The 15,586-nt window shown below is 38.9% G+C and overlaps 1 protein-coding gene across 1 annotated transcript in view; it reads left to right on the forward strand.

Moving 5' to 3' along the window:
- PDE3A (phosphodiesterase 3A) overlaps positions 1-15,586 on the forward strand; it is a 217,554-nt gene that overhangs the window by 89,078 nt on the left and 112,890 nt on the right. The window lies entirely within an intron of this gene.

Consider the following 15,586-nt stretch of genomic DNA (forward strand, 5'->3'; position numbering starts at 1 on the left):
CTTCTTTCCTTCTTCTTTCCTTCTTCTTTCCTTCTTCTTTCCTTCTTCTTTCCTTCTTCTTTCCTTCTTCTTTCCTTCTTCTTTCCTTCTTCTTTTTTTTTCAATTAAACTGTCCCATCCTCATACTGAATTTTCTAAATTTCCAACATTACAAGAAAGTAGGTTTTAATCTTGGCTTTGCCAGTAATTTGTTGAATAGCCTTGGAAAAGTTCCCTATTATAGGGATATGCTATTTTATATCTACAAACTGTCTTAAAAAAGCATGTGCTAAGGTATTTCAATGCTAAGGTATTTCAGCATGATTTGTTGTAAATTAATCTTGGAGCTTTAAAGTCTCATTCTGTTTTTATAAGTTCAGGAAGACACTGCTATTATTCAATTTCTGCCAAAATTCAGGGAAATATCTGGCTTGTTTTGGTTGGTAAAGTTTGCATGTTGATTATTTTTTGTGCTATTATTAAAACTCTGATTTTCTTGGTAAATAATGCACGTTACATCCTTTCAAGTAAAGGTGTACCATTGCACTGTCTTTGTGACATGGAGATGCCTTTTCTACATTCACAAATTAACCCAAAGCCTGTCTTTTAACCTCTCAGGCAATTTTAATTGCCACTGAGAATATGGTAACTTTCTGATTTTTACACTTTCAAATATATGTATGTATGTGTGTGAATATGTATTTATTTACACCTTTAAATTTTCTCCCTTAATTTAATTCCTATTTGGAATAAAATATATGAAATTTCTTTGCACTGTGCTAGAACTTGGCAAACCGTTCACTGAACGGTTAGTATGGATGGCTGTGTTGATAAAAATTCAGGCCCAGCATAAACTGCTGAAGTCAAGGGGACTTACTTTCTGTTCTTCCAGGACAGTGTCCTCACCACTGTGGTTCAATGGGTACAAACTACAGCACGCCCCTCCTGAAGAGGCTCTCTACCTTTCAGCATTTAAGGCTTAACTTATATAAAATTCCAAGGAATTACTTGTTTGGTGGTCTGAATTCTCCTGAGGAAATGTTGAGGTTTATTTGCTTTTGTTCATGTATATCAGAAGGTGAAAACTTCTTGCCAGCAGCACAGAGCAATGCATGCAGAGCTTACTGCAGTGATCGGGTACGTGTCTGCTGTCATTGCAAGGCTGCTACCTGAGTTTCCTTTCTCCTCCCTGCTCCCTGTCCTGTTCTTCTAGGAGATCCAAGTCCTCTTCCTCCTTCACACCTGGAGAGATGCCTCTGTACTGCAGCAACAGGTGAAGGTTTTCCAGAACACTTCTTTAGTAATCAATCACGAAACATTTTCAGTGTTTTTTTTTGACCAACAGTGATTCTATAGGTATGCCTCCTGAATGATGCTGTTTCATGGCACCTTATACTTCAAAGAGTAAAGGGCAATATCTGGAAGCAGAGATTTTAAAATAATTTGCGATGCCCATCAGGGATGTGTACTCTTAATGCTTTAATGAACATCCCTATGTGATTGTGGACTGTTTGCATCGGTTAATTCTTTTCCTAATATTCTTTAAACCTATTTTGGAATATAGCATATTGAGTACTGCTTGGAATGCAAGCAATGCACAACAGAGTGGGTGAAGGAATGAATAAACCAAAGCTTCCTCTTCAGGCTACTGCAGTGTCGAGATCCACGTGTAAATGTATAGGACATTATAGACAGATATTTCTGTCACATAAATGGAGCTCATGCATGCTGCTGTTCGAGGCTTGTTATGGAAATGCAAAGAAAAGTAGCTGCACAACATTTATTATTATTTTATAGGTCTCTGGATATTAGTGATCTCTTAAAATCAGTATATGTCTAATATTTTTAGGCTAAGAGGGAGTTTGTTAGATCTGACACTCTTCTTTAAGCCATAGGACTGGTATAAAACATAATTATTTTATATAACTATCCTTCCTGGAGCGATATTTTGGCTTTATCACTGTAGTACTTACAGATTATTCCAGACTGGTTAAAATGGTTAATTCTTACCAGATTTCCAGTTCATATCCTTGTTACTTTGACGATGACTCTAGTGGGACTTGGGTCTCACAGTGGACAAGAGCATTTCTGGAGCTCAAGCCAGTATATTTAGATTATTTCTTTTTTCTGTTCTCTTGTTAAATGACTGTAACATATGTCCTCCTTCAACTGTCTTTTTTTTTTTTTTTTCTTTTTACTTTTATCACAAAACCACTATGATATTTGCCCATTTTCAGTTTAACCCTACAGCCCTACATTTATTCTTCTCTGTTCTTCTTCTTCTGGCCCAGTTTCTCCCACACTTGTATAATTGGTTCAAGACTCAATAGCTTTTCTTTAGAAGTGATGCAATCTGAATCGCATGTTCAGTGTGAACACTTGGGCAGTCGTTTAATGCTTTTTGCTTTTAATGCTTTTTGGTCTTGTTTCATGTTCAACAGCGAAGGTTGATACCTTGTGGGTCCTTTACAAGAATGTTTTTTTGTTTGTTTGTTTGTTTTAAAATGCATTGGCAGCACAGCAGCCATACAGACAATTTATTTGTGAATTATAACAGCCTCCATTCAGTTGGTCACCATTTTCAGCAGTATGTGAACAACTAAGTCTGAATAAATGCAGAAAGGTTGCAGCTCATTGACATTGAGATGCTGGAGTGTGCCCAAAGAAGGGCGATGAAGCTGGTGAGGGGGCTGGAACACAGACCTATGAGGAGCAGCTGAGGGAACTGGGATTATTTAGTCTGTAGAAGGCTCAGGGGAGACCTTATCGCTCTCTACAGTTACCTGAAAGGAGGTTGTAGTGAGGCAGGGTCTATCTCCAGAATAACTACAGATAGGACAAGAGGAAATGGCCTCAAGCTGCAGCAGGGGAGATTCAGGTTAGACACTAGGATGAATTTCTAAAAGGCAAGTGTGGTGAAGCCTTGGAATGGGCTGCCCAGGGAAGCAGAGGAGTCACCAACCCTGGCAGTGTTCAAGAAACATGTAGATGAGCCACTTAGAGACATGGCTTAGCAGGCGTGGTGGTGGTGGTGGCAGTTGGGCTTGATGCTCTTGAAGATCTTTTCCAACCATAATGATTCTTTCATTTTTTTATTCATGTATGCACACCAATGTCTAGTATTTAAATGCCAGTTTCTTCTCCAGGCTTTGCTGTGGGGACAGGTGCCACTTTGTTGCTTTTGTCCTTGGTCCCATCTCAGGGCTGTCTGCAGTGTATAGGAGGGCAGGTGCATCCCTGTTGCAGCAGGACACGAGGAAGGCTCCAAGGTTTTGGGGCAGGATGCCTTGAAGGGTTCTTGCTGTCCGCCTGCAAGCTGAGCCAATGTAGTAAATGACAAATAGCTTAATAATAACAATAAATACTACAAAAAAGGCAATTTGTTATTGCATTCGCTAAGCCAATCATCATTTCTAGCATCACACATGCTTTAATTCACGAGTCGGATTACAGGGTGTTTCAGCGGTGGCAAGCTTGAAAATTGTGAAATGTACCTGTGCTGTGTGTGGGTTAGGGAATATCTGTAACTTTGTGATAACTCCCTCAGCCTGTGCTTATATGCAATATATAGCATATTCCCTGTGTTTTAGCAGTTAAAGCACCCAGTGGGCCCATATCATGCGCAGCATACATTCTGTTGCTACATAAAGCATATGTGTTGTATACCTGAATATTAAAAAAAAGTATAAAGCTATATTAAAACCCTTTTACTTTTAAGGGCCTGAGAGTGGGAGCCCGAAGGAAGTATAGCTCTGTCCCTTGCCTGGAGGTTCAAAAACAAAACAGTACCAGCCCCGACGCCGACCCCTCCAATAGATGTTATCAGCACATATCTGTTTATTTCTAATGGCTCTTTCAAATGACGGCTTCATAAAGTGAAGTATCCAAAACAAAGGCCACAAAGTTTACTTTGGCCACCCCGAGTAAATGTTTCTAATCTAAACATCAGCAGTGCCTTTCATAAATCAGCCCAGTGACGTCACCATCGCAATTAGTGAGCTCGCTATTTGTGCCCTGGCCTAAAAAGCTATTTGATCAGTTAATGCTTTAAGGCTTGGTGGTAGCCCCGACTTCTCGCCAGCCGCCGTTCCCACCAGCCCACTTTCACCAGGCATTTATCAATAATTGCCATTTTTTAAGTGCAGAGAGCAGCTGGGGATTAATGGCCTTCCTTATTGTCTGTTGGGAAAAACAAGTGTCCTCTGTAGATTTTTAGATTGTTCATAATATGGCTTTAACATACTGGGCTTAATTTTTTTTTTTTTTTTTTTTTTTTTTTTTTTTGGGGGTGGCAGAGGGGAGAGATGACCAAACATAAAAGTGAGTAAATATTAGCTGTAGGTTGACAAGGTGGGGAAAGAAGAGAAGATTCCTGCGGATGGGGTGTTTGCAGGATAGGCAAAAGGAGATGGGGGCCATGGTGGCTGCGAGCTGCCCATCATCCCGAGGGCGCTGGTTTGGTTTCCCACAGTGTGCTTGAACCCCAGGTAAAGAGTGCTTCAAAGGGATTCAAATCCATTCTTCCTTTCCCAGACACACGTTGCAGGGATCCAGCATGTGCTAACACGGAAGTTTCCTAGAATTTACCTGTAATTTTGGGATGGGGAGTCATGCAGTAACTGCTTATCTTCGTCTGTGGGTACAAGTGCTTCCTCTGCACACCACACAGACAAGGAAGGGATTTATTCTGACAATTTTAGCTAAAACTTTAGCCAAAATCCACTAACTGCCAAGAAATAGCCAAACAAAGCAGGGCTATTATATCTCTTCACAATTCCTTCCTATCCCTCTGCAAAGACACAAGTAAGGCTGACGGATTGAAGAATCCCAGGAAATTCAGGGCTGAGCCTTAAATCCTATCCTTAACTCACCCAAGCAGCACATCTAGCCCTTGCAACATCGATGCTATGTAAGGTCACCTACTCGCAGCTCCGAAGCGTTGACTGTGATTGAGCTCCCGTAAAGAGAAACCCAAAATTATCTTAAGCACACAAACTATTCCATATGTGTGCGCAGGATGTATGGTTTTGCTTATGTTAATGAAGGGACCTGCAGCAGTAAGTGGTTATGTGCTTGGCTTGCAGCGTGCCAACGCCTGAAACCCAGTGCCGTGAATCACTTTCTTTCAGTGTCCTTTGAAAGAGCCTGGGCTTTGGCTCCTGCGATGCTATTTCTGGTGCTCAGCTCGCTGCACACAGCAGCTTTTCAGAGGACCTCCTGCCACTTGTCACCGGTGCAGCACAGCTTGGTGTGTGAGGCAGCTTCTTCTCCTGCTCTTATAATGTATTTCAAGACAGAAAATGTGGTGCTAAACATACCCTTAGCCTGCAGCAGAGGTAAGAGATGCAGTCTTAGAAGACACTCAAGCCTCAGAGTGGTTTTAGTGTCCAAGGTACCTCGGGCACGTTGAAGACCTGGAAGAAAGTGCAGTCATCTTTCCCAGGGAGATACCTGTGGGTCTTAGCTTTCATTTGGATGGTTTGGCTCTTGGTTCAATTCTTGCCCATTAGCACAAGGCCTTTGCTATAGGCTATGAACTGACCACAGAATGCAGAAAAAATGCGCTTCATACTGGCTATGAAATGGGCAGTGTCCTAGGGCTTATGCCTACCAGATGGCTCAGCTGGCCCCTTTTGCCTTTGGTTTGCCCTCCAGCATGCAAGTGGGGTATGGGGTGGGGTGGGAACTGGGAAGGGAATCAGATTTATTCCTGCAGCGCATGAGAAAGGTGTGAGGGCTCCTTGTTTCAGGTAAATCAAAGCAAAGTCCTATCAACTTCAGAAAGAAAAACATGCCTGAACTAGTTGTATGTGCTAAGCTTGCTTTGCCACACTGGAGTTTTTCTGCCTTAGCCTTGTGGACAGGGCAGTGCTTGAAGTCATAATTTAGTCCTGACCAAGTGGGCTTAATGTGGGTTAGTGTTCTTTTTCTATGGGCTGAAGCTTTTCTCATTATGTTTCTTGTGGTCAATTGGGTCAGTTCTCTTTGCTGCAGGCAAAAGGTGGGTGGGCTGAAATGGGCAGGTTTGTGAGTGTGTTACAGGCTCCATTTGAGGGACTTTGTATGTTTTTTTTTTCTTCAAGAACATTAGTTATAGGGCAACACAGAAGGGCAAAAAAAGCTTCATTAAAAGTAGCATGTTAATGGCCGTAGAGATAGCAATGAAGCAAAAATATTTTCCTGAATTGCCCCAAAGCTTGATATTGTACCTTAAATCAGTGAGGGTTTCTTTTCATAGGATTGTGTTACAGGTCTCTTGTGAACAGTATATTCATTAGATGGGACAGTTCACTTTTTTGATAAAATAAAAGATTCTATGACTTAGCAATGGTTTGTTTTTAGAAGATTTTTTCATCTGTTAAATTGTATAATGATCTTAGTGATAAGTATTAGTGGAAATATTCATCTGTTGGTGGCTTTATTCATTCAGTGGCAATACATATTTCATGTATAACCTGCTCAAAAATATTGTTTAAAGAAGGCATGTGGTGAAGCATTTGCTGATAGCCCTATGGTAGCAAATTATTGTCCAAAGTTTGGACTTTCAAGAAAAAAGAAACATGAGAGTGAACGATTTCTGGAGTGTGTTATATCTAGCAATTAAAGGCTGTGTATTTTCATCAGAGGCTCGAAGATTGGATTCAGATATTACCTGATAACTGCAGCTGATATTTAGTTCATCGGTTGGAGTACTGTGGATCCGGTCTGACAATGTCCTTATCTCTTTAATGTTACTGGTTGCAGGGAAAGTACCTTTTTTAGCCCTTCCTTTATGCAGAGGCTTCTTGCATATCTGAAGGGAAAGCTCTCTCCTTTCATTTGGGTCACTTGAGTATGCCAGCGTCACCAATTGGAGGAAGCAGAGCTTGAGAGTGAAGGTTTGCTTCATGCAAATAGAAAGAGGCAGCAGAAGGAAACCCCACATAAGAAAGCTGCATCTCTAGAGACCAAAGCTAAAAGCATTCCAAGGATCTTTGGTGGTGGTGGTGGGCTTTTTTTTTTTGTTTGTTTGTTTGTTTGTTTTTTGTTTTAAGATCAATCAAAGAATTGAAAAATGGTTCAAAAATCAACTTCGGCTTGGGAAGCTGATAAGGTGGAGTTTGTTTAGCGTTGGCTATCTGAGTCTAGGATGAGAGTGGATGACTTGGCCTGCATACAGGTGAGGCAGGATATCCTGGAATAACTACATTCCAGCAAAATTGAACAAAGGTGACATTTCAGCTTGGAAAAGCAAAACTAGAGACAAACTCACGAGCTGTAGGGTTTTCCATGAGCTCCTTGTTGAGGGAAATTACTGGGATGGCCAACACTGATTTCCTAACCCTAATGAGAATGCCCAGATGGTAGGTACATCTGCCCCTTCCAATATTCTCTTGGGATTACTTGTGTCGTAAATCCTAAAGGGAATAATGTCTGCCACTGTTAACTGTTGTGCGTATGAGATGAAACCATGCAGAAAGGGAATTTCCTTTTGATCCTAAAACTAGAACATGCAAGACCACAGCATGGAAAGATGTTTTCATGTGTGAAAAATGAAGACTTGAAACCTCAAGAGAACAATTTTGATGATTTTACTGTATATGGGAGTTTGCGTCTCCATTTGTCCTGGAAAGAGTGAAGGAGTTGACGTATAAAGACATAGAAAATGTGATACATAATGTGTCATGATGTTTTAACAATTCAGCAACAACCACAGAGACAGAAAGATACGTGGAATGAAATAAGTGTATGGCTCAATAACTTCTGGCTAAAAAATGATAATTTAGGCCTCAATAGGAGTCCCTCTGTTCAGGGAACAAATATTTTTTCTCAGGTTTATACACTTAATTAAATATGGATTTTTTTGAACCAAGTAATCTGTTCCAATCTAATCATACAGTTCTTGGTCAAACATTGATTTCTGAGCAGATGCTCTAGGGTGAAATTTTGAGAAATCCACCCCTACCTAAATGAGCTAAGGATTTTCTTAAAAATCCTTTCAAGAAGTTGAAGGAAACATAAATGGTATTTTTCAATTGTAGGTCTTGCAGTCAGCCTTGAGCTGCACGTAGTATGTTTGAACAATTTCTAGATTCTATGGTTTCTAGCTGTAATTTTGATGAAGGAAAATGTTTTATATCTAGTTTTTAGAATGCAGCTTCACAGCCGTTACAGGTGAAATCTCATTTCTGATACTCCTGTGATGTCAGGAACTCATTTGTCATGTTTCGGTTGTGGAGTTTGTCGTTTTCTGTAGTAGAACCAGGAAGACTCTAGTTAACTGTATTGTGAATCTGTAGGTGTAAGCACACCAGAAAGTCCAATGTAGTTTAGTATTGATAGTTGTAGACTTTTATGAAGTCTGCAACCAGTGATGGATACCATAACCAAACCCCTACAGCAAAGTACAGTTTAAGTTTAATATCTAGAAAAAAAAGTCTGAAAGGAGAAGGTTTTATCTTGGTGCATATCCTGTGCAAAGCTTGTTCTCCTTATATAAGCTCATGTAAAGCCTTTCCACAGGAGAAGAGATCGTGTGTGTAGAAGATAAAGGTCAGCTTATTAGCAAGCGCTTCTTTGGTCAGGAATCCCTTTGAATTAGTTTCTTTGACTTATATTGTCCAAAGCCATTCTGAGTTTCCATAAAGCATCTTCTAGGAGCAACTTGCTCCCTGATTGTCTGGTGCCAGCTGCTGGCTATGGGGTAGGAGAAAGCCTGGCTGCCTTCTCCAGAGCCTTTGTTTCATATTTCTTGCCTGGGTGGGAATGGGTGTTACGGTTCCTTTTGACGCAAATTTGGTTTGGTTAGGCATGAATTGCCGTAATCAAACCCTGCAAGAGTATTAGGTTGTCTAATGTGATATGTTTTTCAAATATTTCTCTGTCTTATTTTTCAAGTTTTCCGTGGACCAAAAAAAAAAAAAAAAAAACCTGTGAAAAGTTTTACTGACTAAGTGTCTGTTTTGCCTTTCTAAGCTATATTCACTAAATCCTGTTGCTCTTCACAAAAGTAGTTCTAAATATCCCTACCCATGTATGTGAACATGCAAGTATTCCAGCATGGGGGAAGCTTTCAGGAAGTGGTCCACTCATAAACTGCTGAGGTCTTAGAAGATACTCCGAGGGAGTGGGAACAGATAGTGATGCTTAGCTTCAATTCTCATTTTTTCTTTTTACTTATGTATTATATATTATATGTTTGCTCATATTAGGGTTACGTTGTCCAGAATGTATATTACCGACTATATTATAACATATGCCACTGGACTTTCAAATTGATGGCTGGGAGTTCAGGTGGGTAGGATTGTTCTGCCATGAATGAAAAGATGTCTAGGGATGCATGCTTTGGACAAACATTAGCATGATTCATATGAGATGTCTAAACTCAAAATAGTAAAGGGAAAAATATTAAACTTGACCTGATCACATGATAGAAATGACTGTGATAGTCTGTTATTTCAGAGTATGTTTTGCTGTGAAGGGGAAGTACTGAATGTGGGAATAGCTAATAATGTCAGTGTTATAAAATAAATACCCATAATGTTAGCAGTCTTATCCGGTGATTAAGTAGCCATGTCAGTGACCTTTATGATATTGAATTTATTCTGTCATGCTGTTAATTTTGCCTCTCTTGAATTAAGTTGTTTAAGCTGATTAATTTGCCTTTCCTTTTGATGATGACAGAAGAATCCTAGGCTGCTTTTTGTTCAGAATTAGAGTTGTCATGATCACACTCAAGGTAGATAGGGACTCCTTAGAGTCCAGCTCTCTGGACACTATTTGCTCAGCTGTTTAAAAGAACGACTTGTAGTGGCTGTGCTTTTGGAACCCATGAATCCTCAAATGTATCTTCCACAGCTTGCACAATAGTATTTGAAATACTGAGGATGGGGAAACTAGATCCTAACAGGTGCAAAAGAGAAGTGCAAAAATAAAGGAAGGTGGAAAAGGAATAGAACTACTTCTAGGATAAAATTCAGGGAATATGGTATATGGTTTAACAGGCATGATATTGAAGGTCTTATGGCTGGACTTGATGATCTTGAAGGTCTTTTCCAACCATTATGAATCTGTGATTCTGTACATTTCAGTTAACAAAATAAAAATTTATCTGTTCATTTTAGAGGTAAAGCACTGCAATACTGCCTTGACCATGCTGCTGTCATATAACCACATACTTGAAAGGAGAGCTCTGTCTAAGGATCCTTGCAGCTCAAAATTAATTGGCAACTAATTTCTTGTATCTTGTGGACAGTGTCCATAGGAGCACAAAGCCTTCTTGCATATTCAGGCTGAATTCTTAGTGATTTTTATTGTTCTGTCAAATTTGAAAGATCACAATGTATGATTAAATGGCTAAACAACTAAACATTTGAGGTTTGATGATTGATGTTAACTAAAATTAGACAGTTTATGCTGCACCAGGAAGTTTACAGGTGAAGTATTTACTCTCACAGATTCTCCAGATAATGACCTCCAATTTACAATTATCTCTTAATATTAAATAAGAAAATCTGCCTCTCCTTTCAGTTCACCTCTTGTGATAATTCTGTGTTTATCCTTGTGGAAAAGAGTCTGGAAAGGGGCCACCAAAGAACAGGCACTGTTTGAGTATTTATTTCTGTTAAGCAAAATAATTTTCAGATGCAATCAATTTCTGCACCATTTCTGATATCTGTTATGTTAGCTTGCCCTCAGCTTTCTGGTACAGAAGCTGAAGATTCTTAATCTTTCTTTTCCCAATAGCATAATGGTCTATGTTGATAAAAGAAGATAGATGCTAATGAATTAATAACTTTTTTTTTCCTGAAATTGTAAGAGCCTTTTTTTCCTTCCTCCTTGAGTGACCCTTTTCCATTTAGAAAAGTTGCTTTTGTGTCTGAATAGCTAGTGATTTATTTGGACTCAGTCGTGGGGGTCTCTGAAATGTCTTAAGTAGACCTATGTATGTCATAGCTCTTCATCCTGTGCTGTAGGAAGGTTTTTAATTTGTAATCTAATTTCTCAAGCATTCATAACAATCTATTTACAAACAATTTGGAGGTCTGACAGATCTCTAAAATTACCCTATTCAATTATCACTGCTAACTTAATGCAGGTCATAATTACTTACTTGGACCAGTGGGGAATTAAAATCAAGCTGTTAGTCTATATTTCTTCATCAAAGAACAAAAAGCTACAGATAATTAATCTGATGGTGTGGGACTGCTGCTTGACTTGTACTGCAGGAAGGGGATACCTATTTGCAGGACAGAGTCTCAGAAGCAGAACTGTATGTTGCACCTATGTTGTGGACATACTAGCAAATGACGATGTCTTTCCAGTTTGGTGTTTCAGGCTAATTATCTTTCAGGTCATAGACACTGTGCTGATATCTATGCAGTGATTTAAAGTTACACTTCATTTTACCTAGAGTTTCATGCAGGCTGTGATGTGGCATGATATAATACAAATGAGATACTATGGGAAGAACAGGCATAAGTGATCTACTAAGAAAAGCAGTTAACATGGATCATTCAGAAGCTTCAGTTGTTCCCAACTTTCCAAAAGCAGCACACTCTGATGACACCTCGCAGGCATGATATCGGGCAACAACCCACTGCTGCAGTTAATCAGATTAGACATTTGTTTTGTGGTCATATTGACAATGTAGGGAACACTTCACATTGTCATGGAGAATAGAACAAGAGCATGAGTACTGTGGTGAGCTGTAGACTGAGGACCCACCTTCTTGTCTGGCTTATTCTTCTCTTCTCTCATTGCCTTTTTTTTTTTTTTTTTTTTTTTTTTTTTTTTTTTTTTTTTTTTGTTTTGTTTTTCTGTGGTTTTTTTTTAGCCTCTTGATTTTAGTTCTGCACTGAACCCTGCTTGTGGAGCTTAGCAGTTCCCTTGAAACTTTGAAATAACTGGTGTAGTAACTGTGCAAGTAGTATGGACATTTTTCTCATTAAAAATAGGGAAAAGGAATGACTTTAACCAAAATTCTAGGTGATCAATTTGCTGGTAGGCAAAGATGGAGAGCAACTTTCCACCCTGTAGGAGTCAATCCAATTTCTGTTGCAATGGGAAAGGTGGTGAGAGCTGCCACTGAGATGGCTGAAATTTCCTCATTTTTTATCAGTGGTCTATATGAAAAAGATGAGTTGTGTAGAGGATGCTTGGCAGAATGTGATAAATTTACAGAAAGCCTTAGAAGGAAGGCATTCAGATGTTTTCAAGTAATCTTGACCTAACAAATTTCATGCGAGGATATAGAAAAAGCTGGTGACTAACATTTTGGGCCTTTTAGTAACCAGGTTTGAGATCACAGATGAGGTAGATTAGGGTCTGAATCTGTTTTGAGAAAGAGGGAAGGTAGATGAGCTGGGAACTTTAGATCTTCAATTCTCAGAAATACACTGTATCAAAATAGATCACTTGTAAGCACCTAGAAGAACAGAAGGAAGAGAGTTACAGCTGATGTTGGTGTTCATAATTTTCACTAACAATCTGGATAATGGACTGGAGGGAATGTTTATTACACTTGAAGACCACATGGAGCTAAGAGCAACTGTCACTACATTGCAGAATAGGTTTGAATTTCAAGATTCATCTGGACAAATGGGAGCTACTGCACAGAAAATAAACTGCAGTTCAGTTGGGTAAATGCAAGTTACTGCCAGTAACTTCCATCTTCACTTAATTCAGTAGTGTCCACCAGCATAATAACAAACCTTTTGGTCTTCATAACTGCCGAATCCAATTCCAGGCTATAGTTTGTAGCTTGTCTTTTCTCTTTTTGATCCAAAAGTAGGTCATAAGTTTTGTTTCCAAAAATAGTTGAGGGTGTGTGTGTGTGAATGAAGGATGGTGATAGCCATGTGTTGGAAATGCACCAGCTGCTGTCCACTTGTATAAGGACTGGAAATTTGTACCTTATTTTCATCCCTTGCAAAAATTGCATTGCCTTAAGTGTTGAGGACCAATCTATAAATTTCTTTATATAGGGATTCAGCTAGCCTGATCAAAGCTGATTTGGGACGAATACATGCGTATGCACACATGCAACTCATTAACTTCATAACAGTGCTTCATTACTTCATTTTGTCCTCGTTTTGATTGCATCAGTGTGAATGATTTGTAGTTTGACCCTTTGAAGTTTCCTTTAGGATGAAACTTGCTGTAACAGTTCCTTTAACAACTACATTATTCTGACCTCAACATTAGTTTCTTTCAGAGATGAATGGTCTCATTTTAATTAGAACTCGATACAGAAAGCAATTGTTTCTACAGTGGATTTAAAATTGGGAAAAGGAATGCAAGCCATTCAAAAAGCAGGTAAAGTTTAAGGAGCAGCTGTTCAAGAAACAAATGAAGAAAAAATAACTAAGTTTTCTGATTAAAACTTCTAAAATTCCCAAACTTCATCTGATGGCTCTGCCTCACTTTTTTATTTTTATTTATTTTTATTTATTTTTATTTATTTTTATTTATTTTTATTTATTTTTATTTATTTTTATTTTTTACCACCTTCTGAATGCTTTATTTTAAAGATATTGATCAAGTGAATGATCATTACGAGTGCATTTTTACTTGGTTAAAATTGTGAAATTGTGAATGCAGGGGCTAGTTATTCAATTGGGTGTAGAAGCCATAATAAGGGTTTAAAATCACAGCTCAATACATTACAAGTATTTAAAGATGTGCTATGATTTTATATTTCTTATGCAACACAGTTATTAAAACATGACTGCAATATGTTTTTATTTTAGGCAGAAATTTTGAAAAGCTCTTCTGTTACTATGGCAAGGGACATCATTTTGTTTGACTCTTGCTGTAGTGATTTGAAATGATGTTTATTTAGCTGTTTAGAGAACATCCGAACTGAGATTTTTAATGGCATAAAAATGAGTTGCTTTTTGATGCTTGAACGAAAAGATGCTCGAAAGAAAAATGCCACGAGACACTGAGGCATAAGGTTGTCATCTGTTGCTTTACTTCACAGCTCAGCAGAGCCAGCAAATGTGTCTGCACTTGGGCGGTTTTTAGGGCACACTGCTTGAAATGGCAGGACTCTACTTACTAGTGCATGGGCTTTACCAGCGGAGAGTAGAAAGAAAATTGCTGTTTGCATTGAAAAACTGCATATAGTACATTGGCTAGAGCAGAGGATAGCCAGAGTGCTCTGCTACCAAAACGCATGGTTTCTTTTCATGCACGCTGTCGTCGTGCACCATGGCCTTACCTAACTCATTTTGCAGAGGGCTGCCAAGCAGTTATCAGGCTGGTAATGATTTTGGCTGCGAGGGACCCAGGATAGATGTGACTCGATATGTGTGAGCTGACAAGCTGCACATCCAGTTTCCAGAGGTTCCGTGTGCTTTGATGTAATGGCTCTTATGGATTGCTTTGATTGCTAAAACGGTGTCTGAGCCTCTTATTAAAAGTGACAAACCTTCTGAGGCTCCTTGGGTTTAATGTTCTTGACTGGCGCAGTACTTCATGATAGCTGTTTCTTCTGTGTTTGTAATATCTGGCAGATCCCCTTATTAAATTCAATAAGAGAGAAAGCATATTTCCATTGAAATGAATACCTCAGGAATGAATTCTGTTTTAGTGGGAAAAACTCTAGCTTGTCTGTGCTTTTATTTTGCTCGGTGCATGAGCCCTTCCATATATTTGTTTTTGCACTTACTTGCAGTGCCATATAACAGAGCCATATATAGATATGAGTGCCTGTCTGGTTTTAAGCCTCTGCTAGGCAGTATGTGCTTGTCCATGAATGCGCATGCACAATTGGAGCCCTCTAATCATCTAGCTGTGTACAAGTAGATCAGGAAAATCCTGGTGGACTATTCTGTTTAAACACTTCTTTATTTTCTCTGTGATGTAATACAGATTCATCCAACAGATCTTAGATGCTCCAGTGTGTTGGCATCACCAACCAGTAATAAAATGTCACTCAATCAGATTAAAAAATTGCTCATTTTTCCTTTTTTTTTTTTTTTCTTCCTAAAGGCCAGACTTCTAGAAAAGTTGGTTTCCGTAATGGCCTTATTTGATTTAGGAGAGTTTCTGTGCTTGCTAAAATGTCAATCCTGGAAATCAATGAAACTGAGTCCGTATTGCCGCCTCTCACACAGAGTTACCTGGCCTACAATGGCCCCATAATTTATGGAACAATCTTTACTTTTTCACTTAAGAGCTGTATGCTATTCCAAACAACAGAGTTAATGTTTTAATAGCCAGACAGTAACTATCTAATTACTTCCACATTAAGGATATTGGTGGGATGTCTAGATAATGCATTGAAAGGATTAGATCCTTCTCTGGAGGAGTGACTGGTGTGATAACTGGCTGTGCTTGGAGTGCCTAAAATAGCTCAGATTCTCCATAAAGGGTCATTGGTTGAATCTCTCTTCACCAAAGTTTTCATGAACCTGTGCTTGAGAGCAATCTTCCCCCACATCAAGAGTGACAGTAGATAAATTTCTGGATGATTGTGTCAGTGATATCTATTTATTTCACCTGAACTGGGGAGTATACGTTACATTGTCCATGCCATTCTAATGCAGTTTTTATATATATAAATTTTAAAAAGTGTACACTAAAAGATGTATACAACTCCAGTGTCAAGCATTGGATTTAA

This window comes from Nothoprocta perdicaria, unplaced genomic scaffold, assembly GCF_003342845.1.
Source record: "Nothoprocta perdicaria isolate Ctin4 unplaced genomic scaffold, notPer1 scaffold_161, whole genome shotgun sequence".
Lineage (NCBI taxonomy): Eukaryota > Metazoa > Chordata > Aves > Tinamiformes > Tinamidae > Nothoprocta > Nothoprocta perdicaria.